Raw genomic sequence first — 18078 nt, 5'->3', positions numbered from 1 at the left:
AAGAGACTTTACTTAGATAAGTTGATACCTACTGATATATCTTTACAAATGGCTGATAAATCTACTGCTATTCCTGTTGGTATATGTGAGAATGTTCCTGTTCAAGTTACTACTAACTGCTTGATATTAACTGATTTTGTTGTGTTGGAAATGCCTGAAGATGATAATATGTCTATTATTCTTGGGAGACCTTTTCTTAACACCGCAGGGGCTGTTATTGATTGCAATAAAGGAAAGGTTACTTTTAATGTTGATGATAAGGAGCATACCGTCTATTTCCCCAAGAAGATTGATAAAGTATGTGGAGTCAATACTATTACTAATGTGAGAAGTATTAAAGTGGGAACTATTGATTGTCCTATATATGAGCCTAAAGAAGAATATCAAACTCTCGTGATTGGATCCATATCAATACAATTCAAGGTAACATGATTGATTTGAGGTTTATTTCTTCTTATGCTATGTAAAATTTATTTGGTGGCAAGACTTGATCAACCTTGTTAACAAATACCTTTTATATGCATAGAGGAGGTAAACAACATCTCTTTCTTCCTCCACTTGCTCTAGTTGCTGTAGCACTTTTAATTTGCAAAGTTCCTTAGCTAATTGAAGATTTCAAAAATTTTCCTGGCCAGTAATAATAAACTAAATACCCAGAAATGTGCATTTTTCAAAGTTTTCAAAAATTCACAAAAATTATACCGTTGGTCCTATTTTTCGACGAGGCACCTGGGAGCACCAGAGGATGACCTGTGGGGCACCAGAGGGCGCCAAACCATAGGCCAGCGCGGCCAAGGAGGTGGCCGCGCCACCCTGTGGTGTGGGCCCCTCCTTGCCCCACTTTGCCATCTCTTTCTCCCAGCACCTTCTCTCTCCCGAAAAAAAACTCGTACCAAGTTCCTCTCTCTCGCGTTTTTGCTCCAGAGCTCCAGATTTCTCGATCTCTTTGCTCAGCTCAGATTTCTGTCTGAAATTTGGCACATTTGCTCTTCGGTATGTGACTCCTCCACCCATCCAAGTAGAATTTTGTTTGGTTGAGTATATCTTGAATATTTTGCTGCTGTAGGTAACATGTTTAGTGAGCTTGCATGCTTGTTCTAAGATATATAAACTTGTTTTGATGCATGATTAGTACTCTAGCAAGTTCCTATGGTAGTTTCCCTCAATTATATGTCACCAAACCAAATTTTATATCACTTGTTGAAAATTTCAGAGAAGCTATGAAGAAGTTCAACTTTGGAGAGTTGTTCAAGAAAGGAACAACCAGCACCGGGAGGCCTTCTAGGGCCGCCACCCGGATTAGGCGATCATACAATGAAGACATCATCGCGCCTAGCTTCGCGCCCGAAGAGGACAACGGGGCTCCTAATGCTTCGTCTTTTCCATGCTATGATTTTCTTAGGAATGCAGGGATATTGGAGGATTTCTTCACCCTTGTCAACAGGGCAGGGTTAACCACCTATGTGGGAGATGAAAGGGAGCAATACTACATGCTCACCAAAATCTTCGTCGAGAGTTTCAAGTTCGACAACAAACAATATGAGCCAACGGTTGCATTCAGGATCTATGGTAATCCTGTTACTATGAAATTGGAGGATTTTTGTCATGCATTGGATATTGTCCCTGTAGGTACAGCAAGCAGGATTGATGACAACCCCCGGGACTTGTTGGAGCTCTATCGAGGGATCACCGATGATGATTGCCGCACCATTCAGCGGGGCAAGATAAGGAACATTCAACTCCCCGCCATTAAATATTTTGCATACTACATTGCTACTAGCATTCTTGGTAGGGAGAACACTAGCAACATTTCTAGTTACCATCTTGCTTTCTTGAATATTACACTTACTGGTCAGACATCTTATCACCTTGGTGCTCTTATTGCTCGCCGCCTGACTAACAGGGGGCCTATTTTTGGAGGAACTATTGCACTGCGTGTTTTAACATATCTAAATCTTCCTATTGATCCTAATGATATGCCATTGGCCCCTAAGAAACTTGATATTGCTGCTATGAAGAGTCATCATTTTGTTACCGCTGATTCTACTTTAGATAATATGGTCTATAGAATGTTGTTTTCTGACGGGGATGAGAAGGAAATTCCTCTTCACCAACCAGGTTTGTTCAGTATTGACAGGCAATCATGGTCGTGCACTAAGGAGGAAGTGGATAAACATTTGAAGATAAAAGACTTCCACCAGCAACATGACTCCGAGGACGCCGGGGCCTCCTACGACCACACCGTCACGTATCCGGGTGCTTCTTCTAGCACATACCCGGAATACGATCCATCTTCGTCATACTACGGAGACACTACCTCATGGGATCGATGGGATTGAACTCCACTTAGGCCAAAAGCCTAAGCTTGGGGGGAGGTATACCGGCATCACTCATTCTTTGCATATTATGGTTGCTGGATACTTGTACATACTTGTTTTGTTCGTTTGAGTGGTTTTCTAATGAGAGGAAGATGATATTTGGGGAAGTGCTGCCTGAAAACAGATTCTGGACTGTTACTAGAAAAATTCGTACGCACAGCCAGAGCGTTATTTTGAGCTGCCAATTTTTGTGCAGGTTCCCCAGGTTGTTATATAACTTTCATTAGTTGAACACTTTTCGATCTGAGCAACGTAAGATTTTTGTAAAAATCGATTTCTGTACTGCTGTCAGGTTTTGGCAGATTTCTGCCATCTCGCTTTTCTGCGTTTCTTCTAGTTTGCTATTTCTTGTTTTTGTTTTGTTTCCTTTTCAAAACACAAAAAGACCAAAAATATTTCTGTTGTTTCTCTTCACCATTTGTTTGCTTTGGTTTCTTGCATTTGTTTCACTTTATTTGCTATTGCTAGTTTGCTATAAGAAAACCCAAAAAGATTTTGCTTTGTTTGTTTGTTTCCCCTTGTTCTTGTTTCTAATTCGAAAACACCAAAAATATTTGCTGTTCTTCTTTGGTTTGTAAAGTTCTTTATGAGTTCAATGGTCTTCGGTGGCTGGAGCGTGGTTTTCATTTCATATTATCCAAGCTGCACAAGTGAAAAGGCAATAATGACGATCTACGACAATCTGATTGTGGTGAGAGGCTGGTATGAACTCTATTTGTTTTCATTTTTGTACATATACTCATCCATGTGAGCATGCTTAGTTGGTTCATGTGAGGTATATGTTATTTGAGAAAGTCTAGTAGTTTATGATCTCTCATGTTTAGCTCCAATCTATTAATATGAGTAGCATGTCATGGATGTTTGCTTGCATTGTTTTATTCATAAGTAAGTATGGCATTGTGGTATCCCCCTCTGAGTAATTCATTTATATCGACTTGGCACATGCTCACGCATGCATATGACTGAACAAAAAGTCAATTAAGCCTCGATGATCTATATTGCTTCAGAGTTCTTGTATCACTTTTATGCCTCCGTTAATTTATTTTGCCGCAAGCATGATTATGACAGTTACTGCTCTCTTGATTTGTCGCTCCCTAGTCTTTTGCTAGCCTTCACTTGTACTGAGCGGGAACGCTGCTCGTGCTTCCAACCACATGAAAACCAAGTTATTCCAGCGTGTCCACCATAAATACCTATGCATGGCATTTCAAACCATTCCAAGTAAATTCTCATGCGCTACCTTTAAAACCTTCAAAATGTTTCTCAATTTGTGTTTATGTTTCATAGCTCATGAGGAAGTATGTGGTGTTTAGCTTTCAACCTTGTCATTTACTTTTGACGGACTCTCATATGGACTAGTGGCACATCCGCTTATCCAATAACTTTGCAAAAAGAGCTGGCAATGGGATTCCCAGTCCCAAATTAATTAATTTAAATAGACACTCCTCCATGGTTTGTGATTGTTGGACGGCACCCGAAGGATTCGGTTAGCCATGGCTTGTGTAAGCAAAGGTTGGGGGGAGTGTCATCATCATAATAAAAATAAAATAAAAAGGCACTCCTTCATGGTATGAGATTGTTGGCAGGCACCCGAGGATTCGGTTAGCCATGGTTTGTGTAAGAAAGGTTGGAAGGAGTGCCATATAAATATACAATAATTCATGGGAGCCGCTCTTGAAAGTCCGGTTGGCGAGGTAGTTAGTGTACCCATTATCATTCGTTGACAACAACAAACACCTCTCAAAATAATTTTACTCCTATCTTTATAAAAATGAAAAGCTCTAGCGCATGTTAATCCCTGCTTCCCTCTGCGAAGGGTCAATCTTTTACTTTTATGTTGTGTCTCCATTATTTCTTTGAGCACTATCTTGAGAGCACAACTGTCATTCTTAGTATAATATGCTTGTCTCAAAATATGATTGATTGTGGTATAACTTTGATGCATTTATCTTTTGACAATCACTACTTCTAGTCTTTCTATGAACTCCAGAGGTGCCCGGGCATTTATGTTTTGCCAACCAAATACAGGCAAGCGAGATACCACTTTATCATACTCTCTTATGAACATTGCAATCCTGCTTATATACATGATTCATGATGCTTATTATTAATTGTTGGTACCTCTCCATGTTTGGCATAGCTGTTAGATGATCTTATTTGCATGTATTTCATTATGAACTGCTTAAGTATTAGCCATAGCATGAGAATATATACATCATATGAGCAAATGTGTTCGTGAAAGTTCTTTTATCGCTCAGTTGTTAACTGAATTGCTTGAGGACAAGCAATAAGCTAAGCTTGGGGGGAGTTGATACGTCCAAAACGTATCTACTTTCCCGAACACTTTTGCTATTGTTTTGCCTCTAATTTGTGTATTTTGGATACAACTAACACGGACTAACGCTGTTTTCAGCAGAAATGCTCTGGTGTCTCGTTTTTGTGCAGAAATCCAACTTTCGGGAAAATCCTCGGAATTTATGCAGAAGGCCCTATTTTCCCAGGAAACTAACGGAGCCAGAAGGACAATTGAGGTGGAGGCCCGAGGGCCGCACACCATAGGGCGGCGCGGCCCAGGGGGGGCCCGCGCGACCCTGTGGTGTGGCCCCCTCGGCCGGCCTCCGACGCCCTCCTTCGGACTACTTATCGGCCTCGACCTAAAAACGCACAGGGAGAAGTCAAAGTCACCAGAAACCCTCCAGAACGCCGCCACATCGCGAAACTCCGTCGCGGGAGCCAGAAGTCTCCGTTCTGGCACTCCGCCGGGACGGGGAATTGGAGGAGATCATCGCCGCCATCACCGCCAACGCCTCTACATCAACCAGCCATGTTTCCCCCATCCATGTGTGAGTAATTCCCCCGCTGTAGGCCGAAGGGGATGGTAGGGATTGGATGAGATTGGTCATGTAATAGCATAAGATTGTTAGGGCATAGTGCCTAGTGTCCGTAATTGGTACTTTGATGATATTGTTGCAACTTGTTATGCTTAATGCTTGTCACTAGGGCCCGAGTGCCATGATCTCAGATCTGAACATGTTATTGCTTCATCAAGATATTCATTGTTTATGGTCTTACCTATAAGTTGTATACACATGTCGCTGTCCGGAACCGATGGCCCCGAAGTGACAGAAATCGGGACAACCGGAGGGAATGGTAGCGATGTGAGGATCACATGTGTTCACGGAGTGTTAATGCTTTGCTCCGGTACTCTATTAAAAGGAGTACCTTAATATCCAGTAGTTTCCCTTGAGGCCCGGCTGCCACCGGCTGGTAGGACAAAAGATGTTGTGCAAGTTTCTCATTGCGAGCACGCACGACTATATATGGAACACATGCCTATTGATTGCTTTGTACTTGGACACCGTTTTATTATTATCTGCAAATGCCCTGCTATGATTGTTACATGAGTTTCTCTCATCCATGCAACGCCCGTCATCCGTCCCCGTGCCTACAGTATTTTAATCCTGCTGTTTACTAAAATCACTACTGCTGTCTCTGTTACTCTGCTGCTGTTATTTCACTACTGCTACTGCTATAAAACTGTTACTACTGATAAACTCTTGCGAGCAAGTCCGTTTCTAGGTGCAGCTGAATTGACAACTCCGCTGTTAAGGCTTCCAAGTGTTCTTTGTCTCCCCTTGTGTCGAATCAATAAATTGGGTTTTACTTCCCTCGAAGACTGTTGCGATCCCCTATACTTGTGGGTCATCACGCGTCCAGGGACAGAGGTGGCGACGTTGGTATCCGCGCCGAAGCGGCCAAGGCACCCGCAGGAGCCCACCTCGACGCGCGGCTGGGACGGTGCGAGCCCCCCCCGTGCTGCGAGCGCCTCCCGCCCGCCCTGTCTCGCGCCCATGTGGTTCGTGCAGACGCGTTTCTCTATCGCCGACTCCACCGAAGCTTGCGGCGTAGTGGGACCTCGACGACGTGTTGCACACGGCGGCGGCGGCCGGGGAGTTAAGGCGAGCGAGCAGGAGCTAGAGGCGGCTACTTCTGCTGGATGATCAAATACGTCCGAGTACGGATAAGATACATATTCGACTAAGAGTCCTGAAGATAAACGATGGCGTCCATAACCCTACCCAGGCCAAGCCGGAAGGGTAACCTTGCTAACATCATCTTCATCGAACATGTCTTCATACCTGCCCGGTTATGTCCCAAAGCATCAATAGGTACGTGTTCGTACTTAACAAGACTTCAAGACGTATAAGCATTCGCCAACCAGTCGTTCGTTGTACTTGAGGCACGCGTGAGACTTAGAGGATGCAAGAGGACGTCATAGGCAATATGGTGGGGTTAAGCGGCAGCGCACAAGCACTAAACTAACAGGATGCAAGAGGACATCATAGGCAATATCGTTCTTTGTACAACCACTATAGAGATACTCTACAACATTCGTCTATCAGAGAAGGTGAGAAAGCGCAACACAACCGATATATTCCCCCTTCACAAAGGAAGAAGTACTAACAAGGGCACTCACACTGTTGACAAGTTTTATTAGGTAGCTGTTGTAGTAATGCTATGTTACTATGCAAGTTATTAGCAAATTATTAGCATCAACATAAAGGTGTAAGTTGTTCTATGATCGAGTTAAACAGCTCCAAGTCGTCCATAACCGCGGACACGGCTTATCGATAAGATGTACACCCTGCAGGGGTTTCCCAAATGTAACCATACGCATGCTCGAACCCACTTACTACAGGTGGAGTCTCACAACAAGACCGTTCCCAATGCAAGAGAAAGTTTAATGGAAGCCACCCAACTAAGCTACCCGTGACGAAGTTCGGCCGTACTCCGATACGGAGGTTTGCGAGGAGGGCTATGCTGGCATGAACAACCTACTTTCGCTAAACCTGCCGCGAAATGATGTACAATACATAATATAAACACCCGAAGGCAATAGAAAGTAAATCATGCATATCGTGCATATGAGCAAATAAAACCAAGGTTGTGGCTCCCAATAAACAGACTCGAGGTAAGGTAGTGGGTGATGGGGGTCTCATTCCCCCACGTACGGGTAGAACGCTCAATCTCGGAACAGATAACAAGAAATCGGGTCCTAGGGGACATTAGCGAGTCAAAGTTCCGATGCTTTCGCAAAGGACCTCACAGATTCTTATGCTTACAATTTTAGTTGTTAACATTAAGTAATGCATGAGTATCTCCAACAAATATATCCATAAACCATGTGTCATGATACCCCAACAGATAACCCGACAAGATAACGATGGTGAAACGAGATATAACGGCACTAGCATGCACTACGACTCGCAAAGCAGACCTGATAAACAAACAACGGCTATAGGAGGATGGTGGAGGCAATATGGGCTGCTTGAGGTAACAAGTGGGTAGGACACGTGACAAATACGCAACTCAAGGATAGCATAAGAGAAAATTCAAAATAAAATAGGTGGTCGACTCCTGCAGAGACATGAGTTTAGGAAATGCTTGTCTGTTAAAGGTTGTCGAAGAACATCCGGAGAACTTGTTGTAGCTCGCATCAACTCATCGTCCTATCCATGAAGAAGCAAAGTGCTACAAAAACAATGGATGCAACACTTACTACTACGGAAGAAGAATCGGCATGGCAAAGATGATGCGATGCAACTTATCCATATTAATCGGAGTCGGAACCCCGGACAAACAAATTAGGTTGGATTTGCATTTTCTACCGACAAAGTTAAGTGTAGATTAGCATTGCATAACATGGCAAGGGTGCGCTACTTCAAAGTTAAACGGAGCGGGGAAAACCACGTCGGTGTTCCGAAATACTCCGCATATATGTGAGGTGGATATGTGTAACTATCAACGCAAGACATGTGTATGGATGGCATATTCATGTTAGTGCATTTTTCTGATCAACTTTCATGTATAACACATTTTATTTTGAGTTGCCAAATAAAAGTTATTAGCAGAATAGTTTTTATTATAAAATAGATAAACAAATTTCATTTTTAAATAGAAAAGGACTTGAACGAAAAGTCCAGCCGGAGAAGGGACTGCGGGTTAGTTTTCATAACATCCAGGGGGTTATCATGTAAAGCTGAAGCTATAGGGACTACGGGTTCATGAATTAGAGGATGCAGGGGCCCTTTTGCAAAACGTTTGGATCTGGGTTTGGTAGACTTTTCTCACCGAGATGGATCTGAGCTGCAGCGGATGACATGTGGGGTCAAGGAGTCGACGTGGCAGACGACGTGGTGGATGATGTGACCACCATGTGCAAGCGGCGGTGATCACCGATGGGACGGCGAGGATACTCGCGGGCGACTCGGTGGTTTCCAGGATGCACGGGTGGGGGCGTTCAGCGCGTCTCGTCGGTGCAGACCAGAGAGAGGTGGCATTGTGGCAGGAGCCTCGCCGGAGCATCACCGGCGGCAAATATCTGTGGAGGCGGTGACGGTCAACAACGTGAGGAAAACAAAACAGGAAGCTAGGGAGGAGGCGAGGATGTCTAGGGGGTGCGCGTTCTCACCCTGAAGCTCAACATGTAGACGCCAGGGCCGGAGGAGGAAGAGGTTCGCCAGAATTGTTGAATTGATCCGCCAGGTCGGAGAAAGGAATAGGTCGGAGGCGACGATTTAGGGCGCTTTGACTCGATTCCTTCGACTGGGTTGCAGAGGAGAACAAGGCGGAGATTTGGTGGCGGTGGCTTGTCGAGGGGATGCCGGAGATGGTGGGGCGCCGGTGAAGAAGTGACGGTGCTGTGGGGAAATACCCTCTCCCGTTTTGCTTGCGGAGGAAGAATAATGGGGGAAGAGAGGCGGCGGCGCGAGGGGAGGATGGAGCAGAGGCTAGGGTTTGGAGGGGATTAAAAGGGAAAGAGGGGGAGCAGGTGGCGCGGTGGGTGCGCTGCGTGGTCCAGCCCATGGCTATGGTGACGTGCACGGGGGGGGGGGGGCTCACGCCTCCTGCGCGAGGGGAAAGACGACAACGAGGTTCGTACTGATTTAGCGAGCTGGGCTGAGTGGGGTCGTAGAAGAAAAAGACCAAAGTGGCCTGGTGCGGTGGAGGGAAGAAAAGAGGGAGGTGGGCTGGGCTTGAGAGGATAAGAGCGGGCCAGGGAGAGTGTTAGGGTTTTTTTTTAAATTATTTTTTCCCTTTTGTTTTTAAAAACTGGTTTGATACATCTTTTGAAAACAGAGCAAAACAAACAAAGTTTTATTTTGAAAACATTTAAAATAACCTTATTTGTTAGATACTTTTGGTGTTAAGGTTTCGTTAAATGAGAAGACATAGAGCAGGTTTTTAAATAAACCATATGAGAGGAAGAAACAAAATAGTTTTTATTTAAAATAATTTTATTTGATAAAATTTTGTGAATGATATGATGCATGATGATGCATAAAAGAAAAAGACCAAGCAAAATCTATTATGGGTATATCCGGGACCGTTACCTCTCCAAACCATCATCATCGGTTCCCAGAGCCAAACAACAAGGATGAGTTTAACAGTGCAGATGACACAGATCTTCCCATCCCTGGTCTCACCGGCAACAAGTGCTTCTTGCCCTTCTACGTGAGGCAGATCAACCCAATAGAACTGCATCGTAGCCGTGTTGAGCAATCACGCCGTGGCTAGACTCTCTGCTACCCAGTAGATGGACCCATTCACCAGCTTCCGTTGTCAGGGGTGTACTTCTCGTCCAAAGGCTGCAACACGGGCCCCATATTTGCAGCGAACACCAACGGGAAAATCTGCCACTCTCTGGTTTCTGATGAGAGGACGGCGGCTTGCGCCCCGTAGTCTTCGATGCAGATGCAGATAACGCGGAACGGGCCTTGGTCTTCTTCCGGGAAGAGGACATGGTACTCGATGCACATGTCTTCGCATATCTCGTCAGGCGGCGTGGGGAAGAGATGTAGGGCACGCGTCAGGGGGTTGTAGACGGCCAAGCCATTGGTTTTGTTATAGCTGATGAGAACGACGTACCCATCGTGGCAGTCCTTGATTCCCCACTCAGGGGGCGGAGCCTTCGTCGTCGGGAAGGCGGGTGAGGAGAAAACCAGCGCCACAGACGGCCACGGTGAGGCCCGGGTCGGAGCGCAGGCGGACAGGGCGGAAGGCAGGGGTGTCGGATTCAAAGATGTCGAGTAATAGGCCGAGGAGTGGAGGCGAATGGAGGTCGCGGAAGCGGCGGCGGATGAGCGGGCGGCGTGGAGAGAGGAGCGGCATGTGAGGGCGGCGTGGACGAGGGTTGGAAGGGAGGGGAGGCGGAGGAATATCTCCAGAAGGAGGTCGTCGCCGAGGACGCATATGGTGGTTGGAGTTGGTGGGGATTTCGCCAGTGGCTCACATGCCATGGGAACACAGGGAATGAGTGAAGGTTGTCTAGTTTCAACCGAAGATAGAAGAAGAAAGAAGCAAAGAGAGCCGTGAGCGCAAGAAAGCTCACGGGCCAATATGGGTCGGCGCCCAGTATGCTAGATGTGTCTTCTGCAGTTCCGCTATTACAAAAAAAAAGGTGAGCATGCAAACCAAAGCATATACCCTAAACTTCCGTTACACTTTGAAAGACAGGTTTAAATTCAATACAGCTGACCGGTAGAATTTGCCGACTAGCAAAGTATGCAACATATACAAAGATATATCTCGGAATATTTGCTTCGATACAAAGATCTGCCCCTGTTGTTTTACATAGACTTCTGACACGACAGGCCATTAGTGAAACACTAAGCAATGATTATCACACCTTTTTTTTTTTAACTGGAACACACGATTCCATTAGGTACTAGGCACAGCAAATACGCTGGCCACAGAGACAAGTACATCGTTCGGTAGCGAATCCAGCCACAGAGTTAAAATGTCTTGCCGGCTTGCACCGTAAGCAGCTAGCTCATGAGCTATTTTATTACAAGTACGTGGTGCGAATGTAAACTCAAAGTAGTTGAAAGAAAGCTGCATATAGAGGCGAAGATCTCTATAGATAATTCCTTCAGGTGCTCTGTCAAATTCAGTACTCTGCATTGCCCTTACCAAATTCTGGGAGTCTGATTCAATAAGAACATGTGTCATTCCCCACTCAGAAGCTGCGTGTGCTGCCTCTTCGCATGCTCGAGCCTCTGCTTGTGCCGCACTCGCGATGCAGGAAAGTTTGCCAGCTCCTGACCCGCGTACTTGGCCATGGTTATCCCTGACAACAAAACCCCATCCTCCTTCTTTTGTCTCAGGTCTGTAGGCTCCATCAATGTTGATTTTCAAGACATTTTCTCTGGGAGGCCGCCACACTGATGTTGCATTTTCTGTTGGTGCTGCTTTTTGTACTCTGGAACAGTATAGTTTTGATTCTCCCGCCCAAGAATGTACCTGTGATACAAGGTTGATTTTATCCCCAGCAAATTCCTTGGCGTTTATTTTATTCCTCCTGTTCCACCAACGCCAGAGCAGACATGCAATGAGGGAACTCACTTCTTCTTTTAGACTAAGGATGTGATGCACCACAGCTTTGGCATCAGGGCATGTACACAGTATCAGTCTTTGCTCTTCTAGTTTCAGCTCTCTCCAAACATACTTCACTTCTTTGCACTTAAGGAAAAGATGTGCACCGTCCTCATCAAGCCTCATGCAGCACACACACTTTGTGTCACACTTCATTCCTCTCCTCTTAATGTTCATCCTTAAAGGAAGGCTATTGTGAGCAAATCTCCACATGAACTGCTTTATTATCACACCTTTTAGACTGCTACACAACATTCGAGTAGGTCAATAGTTGCAAGTACTTAGCTAGTTAGCTTCACTGTATCGTCCATCATTTCCTTCCCTCATTACATTTGCTTGCCACCTAACAGTTAAAATGAAGTTCACTGAAAGAGGTTTCCCTGGGAAACAACTATACAGTATGCTGAACCAGCCTGTAGATTTGCAACTCCGGTTTCTACCCAGTGTAGCTTCATAATTTGAAAGAACGTTTCTTGTGTTGAATGGAACACAGGATTTTCCTTCAGGGCATCAGGAGACCTATGATATAGTTCACTGAGCAGACATCACCTCAACAGTTTTGAGCAGCTAACAGGGGTTAGTTGGCTGCAAAACAGATAGAAAACATGAATAAGCTGAATCTAGATTTAAGGAAAAAACATCGTAGCATGGGATTTATCTTTCTTCTTCTGGCATTACATGCATATAGGAGCATTAGTTCCCGGCTCCACACGTGCCTAACATCCAAATCTGAAATTGCTCCAAATTGTTGACCAACATATTACGATGTGAACTACAATCACGTATATATATTAATAGCTATCTCAATTGTCTTGTAATCATGTGATTTGTACATTTTCCTAATTTACTAATACAGTGGAGAGTACAGATATATTACTAGGATCAACATGCTTCTTTACATTTACAGTACAACCATATTGTACAGATAACAGAAAGCTATCCAATCATAATTGGTTTATATATATGCATGATGAACAGGATAACTTACAAGACCTTGCTAATAAAAACAACTGAGAAAAGGAGAGTTCTTACTCGACAACTTAGAAATCTCGTCAGAAAATATTTTTTAGGGGCATGGAAGCAAAGTAGCCTTTCTCGAGCTTTTCATATGCACTGTCATGAGCAATATGAATTAAGATACTTGTGCAGGAGAGCAGCTTCATCTTGATTTTTGCAGAACTTTGGATCCATGTGAGGCTAGGTACGAGCACCAAAATAAAGTGATATTACGTCAAGAATGGCACAGAGAAAAATGTAGGCATTGTAGCTAAAAAAATCTATGTACAATCTGTTCCCAGTATCACCAAAAGTAGTTTATGTGGAAGTGACTGTACTTAATTACCTCACATAACTATGGTTTGCTTTATCTGTATTTAGTGTGAAAAGAAGAAAACGTCCAATAGAGGAGCACCACGATTTGTTTAGCGCTAAGAAAACAACGGACTATATTTAACATTGTTTATGCAGCAACACGATCAAGAGAAGCAAGAAGGTTGAAACACGATATTTGGCTTTGCAACTACATGGTAGATTTATGCAAAGTGCTAGAATATGGTACCCACATGATTGATTTTATTTCCATCTGACTCAAGAGAGCTTGAGAAATCTTGGTAAAAGGGTAAATGGGAACCGTCCTAGTTGGCATTCAGGAAATATATTGTCAATCACAGGGAATACTTTTTGGCAATGATCAAAGAAACCTGCAGGCAAGATGAAATTGTTCTAGTTATTACATGATCTGGGAATCTTGCCCGTTAATATTCATTTTCTTCCATTGCAATATGAATGAGGGGCCTAGTAAAATAGTGATATTTGGTCTGTCAAAAAAAATCTGCTCAGAGGTTACAGATATTATACTTCCAGTACACTAGAAGTCTGGTCATTAGTATCCACAAAGTACACAAATAGCATGCAATTCCCAACAAGACATGGCATGTTGATTCATTCTACACATGAGTAATCTAACTAGGAGTGCATTGACAAAATCATAATAAGACATCAGTACAAACGTAAGGATAATCTTGATGAAATGCAGTTTTAGTTATCTTCGTCCTAGTAATGTACCTTAGAAGAGTCAAGGGTTCACCCGGTTGCGTCGCAACAAAGGAGGCCATGGCATCAAGTAGGGATATGAAGCGCTACAGCCAGCATGAAGGATATGACTGAGCTGATTCAGCTCCGCTGATACACAACTATATGAACCAGCAAGGTAAACTATGAGCCATCTCACAGTAAGTAGACAAGTACACTAATCCATCAATAAATTGCCACAATCTTAAGTGAAAAATGATCCACTACCACTACTGAACACTGAATAATCACATCATTAATCTTGTCATCACCGGCTCTCAAAATCCAGACAACAAGCATAGGTTGCACAGCACAAACATTACAGAGCTTCCCATTTTTGGTCTCACCAGCCACAAATTCCCATTTTCCCTTCGAGGAGCACAGGCAGCTCGATTTCAGAGAACTGCAGTGTCATGGTGTGCAGCACATGCATATTGCAGAGCCATAGTCACTCCCTTCTATCAATAATCTATCAATGGGGAAATATTTCTACAAGATGTGAACTATTGACCTGAAAGAACATTTAACTATGGTAGACCATTCGACGAGCTTTGCAAGTTCCTGAAATTAGGCCAAGATAAAATTGGTATAGTACAAAACGATTCCCCTTAGCAAAGCAGGCAGTGCGCTTGGTGAGAAAACCATTGCACAACATGCAATTGGAAATAAAATGGGGTATTAGTGCTGCAACTAGAAATCCCACTGTCACAACATTCTACATGAATTCCTACACAACATATTACAATCATAAACCAAGCGATTCAAAGGCAGAGTCGGAGTCTTTGAGGGTGATGGGATCAGCAGTAGGTGGAGCAAATTTCATAATGTGTGTTTCAAGCTGCAGTAGCATTCCTCATAGAGCAATACCAAGTATGTATGATTGAGAAAAGTAATGCGAAATGATATGTAGTTAATTTCATTTATGCCAATTCTAAACTGATCTTGCAAGTTGGATATCTGTCTAACTTAACTTCGTTCACACGTTAAGGATTACAAATACATAGTTAGGTCAACACGTTGCTTAACATTGAAGAGAGAGAGAGAGAGAGAGAGAGAGAGAGAGAGAGAGAGAGAGAGCGCTAACTTTTTCGAGATTACGACAGGGAGCTAAACTTAAGAGACTTGTATAAGGATTCAAGAGAACTTCAGAAATCTTGCTAAAAGAGTAAATGGGAACCGTCCTGTTTGCCATTCAGGAAATATTGCCAATCACATAGAATACTTTTTCCAAGCACAAAAGAAAAACTTTAGCCATTTTCTAGCTACAGAAAGCAATATCATGTCAGCTATTAGTGATAGATGACGAGGTTACACAAATGACTAAAGGTTGCCAATAACACTAGGAGATCTTGGTTTATTAATTCTAAAGTGAGAAAACAACATACATAGTAGAAATAACATTCTCTGTTTCAAGTTTTCTTCTTCCGCCTAGTCAAGCCCCTTCGAGTTGAGGGTTCACCTTGTTGCATACCAATGAAGGAGGGTACACCATGATGTAGGGATAGGAAATATTGGAGTGGGTGACGACAGTGCAGAGCTTACTCAGCTCCTCTGTTTCAAGGCAGAAGCACATGAAGTGACAAGAATTTGGACGCCTCTCACAGAAGGTGGAGAAATAAACAAATCCACCAATAATTGCCACAATATGGAGCGAAACATCATCATCCAGACCATACCGAGAGATGTTATGTGTATCATCCTGCAGCGAAAATGTCTTATCCAGCGCCCATCTGTCCTCACCGTTGTTGTTGTCGGGTCTCCGGACCCAGACAACAAGCATGAGTTTAACTGCACAAACCAGACAGAGCTGCCCATCTTTGGTCTCGCCAGGCTTAAATTCATCTTGCCCTTCAGTATGCAGCGGCGGCTCGATTTGAGAGAATTGCAGCGTGGCCATGTTCAGCACGCGGATGTTGGCCCCGCTGGGTAATGTCCAATAAACAGAGCCGTTCACTAGCGTACCATTCAGATATCCAACTTGGAGTAAAACTAAACAATCCGTTTTTCTTGGTTCTAAATGTGTTAAACTGAAGGTCCTTGTCACCTATGGTTCTTTCATTCTGCATGATTCTAAATCTGAACCAACATAGTGAAGCCACTGAGTTGATCATTTTAAATGCCGGAATAGTCTCATCTAATATCTCACTGGTAAAAATAGTTTTAAGTCTTTAGGAATATTATAACATGAATGTAATAATTAAATTTCAAACATCAGCCAAGCTAGCTTATCTATCTTAGGTGTAACCTGATGGTTTAATGGGCTAGTTCATCTACTGGAACCTGAAGATATGCTACCGTGACAGTAGTATTTATTTGACAATGGTCATGCGGATTTCTAGTGCGAATGTGGAAGAAAATAGTTAAGTAGGTCCAGCTAGATGCTACTGTAAAGTAGAGGAAATTACCTGCTAGGTAACTCATGTGAGTGAACCGAGCAGTACATGTTATATTGATCGTGGTGAAGTATTAATTTGCCTCTCCAGAACTACAGGTTACAGAAAAGTGATGCTAGTTGTGAACCTGGAGCTACGAGTAAAAGTACAGGACATGCCTAGTATAGTTCTGATGCCATACTAAACGCTCACAACACCCGCGACTACATGTTCACTGATAGACGAACTACTCTGAACCTGGGTGGCCTGAAGGTGTCGTGGATCCAAGTTCCATTGTCGAAAACTGAATATATGTTACAGTACTAGTGTCATACACTGAACAAAGCCCAAACTAACAAGGTCATTGCATCTCGACAGTTTCCTTTCTCTGAAAAAATTGCAATGTAGTTCTAGTACTGGAGACAATTGCGGTTTCCTAAAAATTGCATGCACGTGTCCTGGACACACTTCTTTTATCTCAAACCTGAACATATGCTACAGGACTCTCTGAGAATTAGTTGTCAAGTGTAAACTGAGATGTGGTACCGAGGTACAACTACTGCTGACTGGAACTATAACTGAAGTTTACTTGTTTTCTGATTTCGGAACAGTGTCCTTCAAGTAACCTTCATCTCTGAACTTTATTCAGTCAAGTGAGCAACAAGACACCCATATTCAGAGTAGTAACACACAAACCTTTGTTGGCATTTATACACTGCAGTTTGCAAATTCGGATATGTGACTCAGGACAGTCTGCTGCGACAAAACACTCCGGATCTGTTACTACATTTCAGTTTAGCTCTTACATACACACCGAATTAACAAGAAAGTCTGACATCATTTGTAGGACAGCACCGCAATAGTTCTGAACTCCAAACGATAAGTCTTTATTATATTTTTCAGAGATGTACATGACCCTGATATATTCCCCGCAGCATCTCAAACACTAAATCTCATAAGAACTGAGGTGCCTAACGTCTTAGATAATTTATTGTTTACATATCAAAATTAAATTTGTTTGGTTCCATATTCAGCATCCGATTGCCCTCACGACTGTTTTTTGCGATTTAGAGCAAATTTGTACCAGCGGAATCAATTATATCAGGAACAGAAGATAATATTTTCGGGAACCTGATGGTCTTGAATGCACACTCGCTATCATGGTCAAAGTCACATCTTCTCCGCTCGAGTGATTCAAACATTGCGACACACACATGTATCCGAAAACTTTAATTAGCTAGTGGCATTTTCTTATTATTACTCTTGTAGTCTTGTACCCTATTTATTTGTTTCTTATTGTATTTTTCCTGAATTACTTGAGCTCAAATTTCTTTTGCAGTTATGAAATGCATGCAAGGCTTAGCAATCAGTAGTTCACATATATATGGTTATCACCAAAACTATGGTTCGATATACACTGCTCCCCAGCCGGGGTGATCTGACCAATAGTATGGTTAAACCTAGCAACATATCAGTCTCGCTTAAGTATAAACAAAAATTTCTGACCTATATTTTTATAAACTCATTATAGCATGAGAACTTAACTTACTATAAATCCAGAATTCAATTTTGCAAAAAATAAACTATGGATCCATCATAAACTATAATATCAAGAGTAGTCTGAAATAGTGAGCAAATCTAACCAAGACGAAATCTATATAGCCATGGCACAAGATGTCATCACTCATCACCAATCACCAATTAACAAAAAAAATATACAGAGTACAAACACATAAGGAAGGAGCCTCAGCTAATCCATGTTGGCAGAATACATTTTGAGTGTCATAGTACATTACCGCATCTGGTAGCTCTTGCCAAACTTA

General features: G+C 43.1%; 1 protein-coding gene and 1 long non-coding RNA gene across 2 annotated transcripts in view; both read right to left on the bottom strand.

Moving 5' to 3' along the window:
• LOC127307745 (uncharacterized) overlaps window positions 1-18078 on the bottom strand; it is a 219147-nt gene that overhangs the window by 199458 nt on the left and 1611 nt on the right. The gene's annotated exons all lie outside the window — the stretch shown is intronic.
• LOC139830625 (uncharacterized) lies at window positions 10902-18073 on the bottom strand. Its single transcript, XR_011743485.1, has 3 exons — window positions 13878-18073; window positions 12047-13513; window positions 10902-11067 (listed from the first exon to the last, which is right to left on the bottom strand). It is a non-coding gene; the product is annotated as an uncharacterized lncRNA (long non-coding RNA).

This window comes from Lolium perenne, chromosome 1 (genome assembly GCF_019359855.2).
Source record: "Lolium perenne isolate Kyuss_39 chromosome 1, Kyuss_2.0, whole genome shotgun sequence".
Lineage (NCBI taxonomy): Eukaryota > Viridiplantae > Streptophyta > Magnoliopsida > Poales > Poaceae > Lolium > Lolium perenne.
The sequence above is the reverse complement of the archived record's forward strand: the minus strand, read 5'-3'. Positions and strand labels throughout refer to the sequence as shown.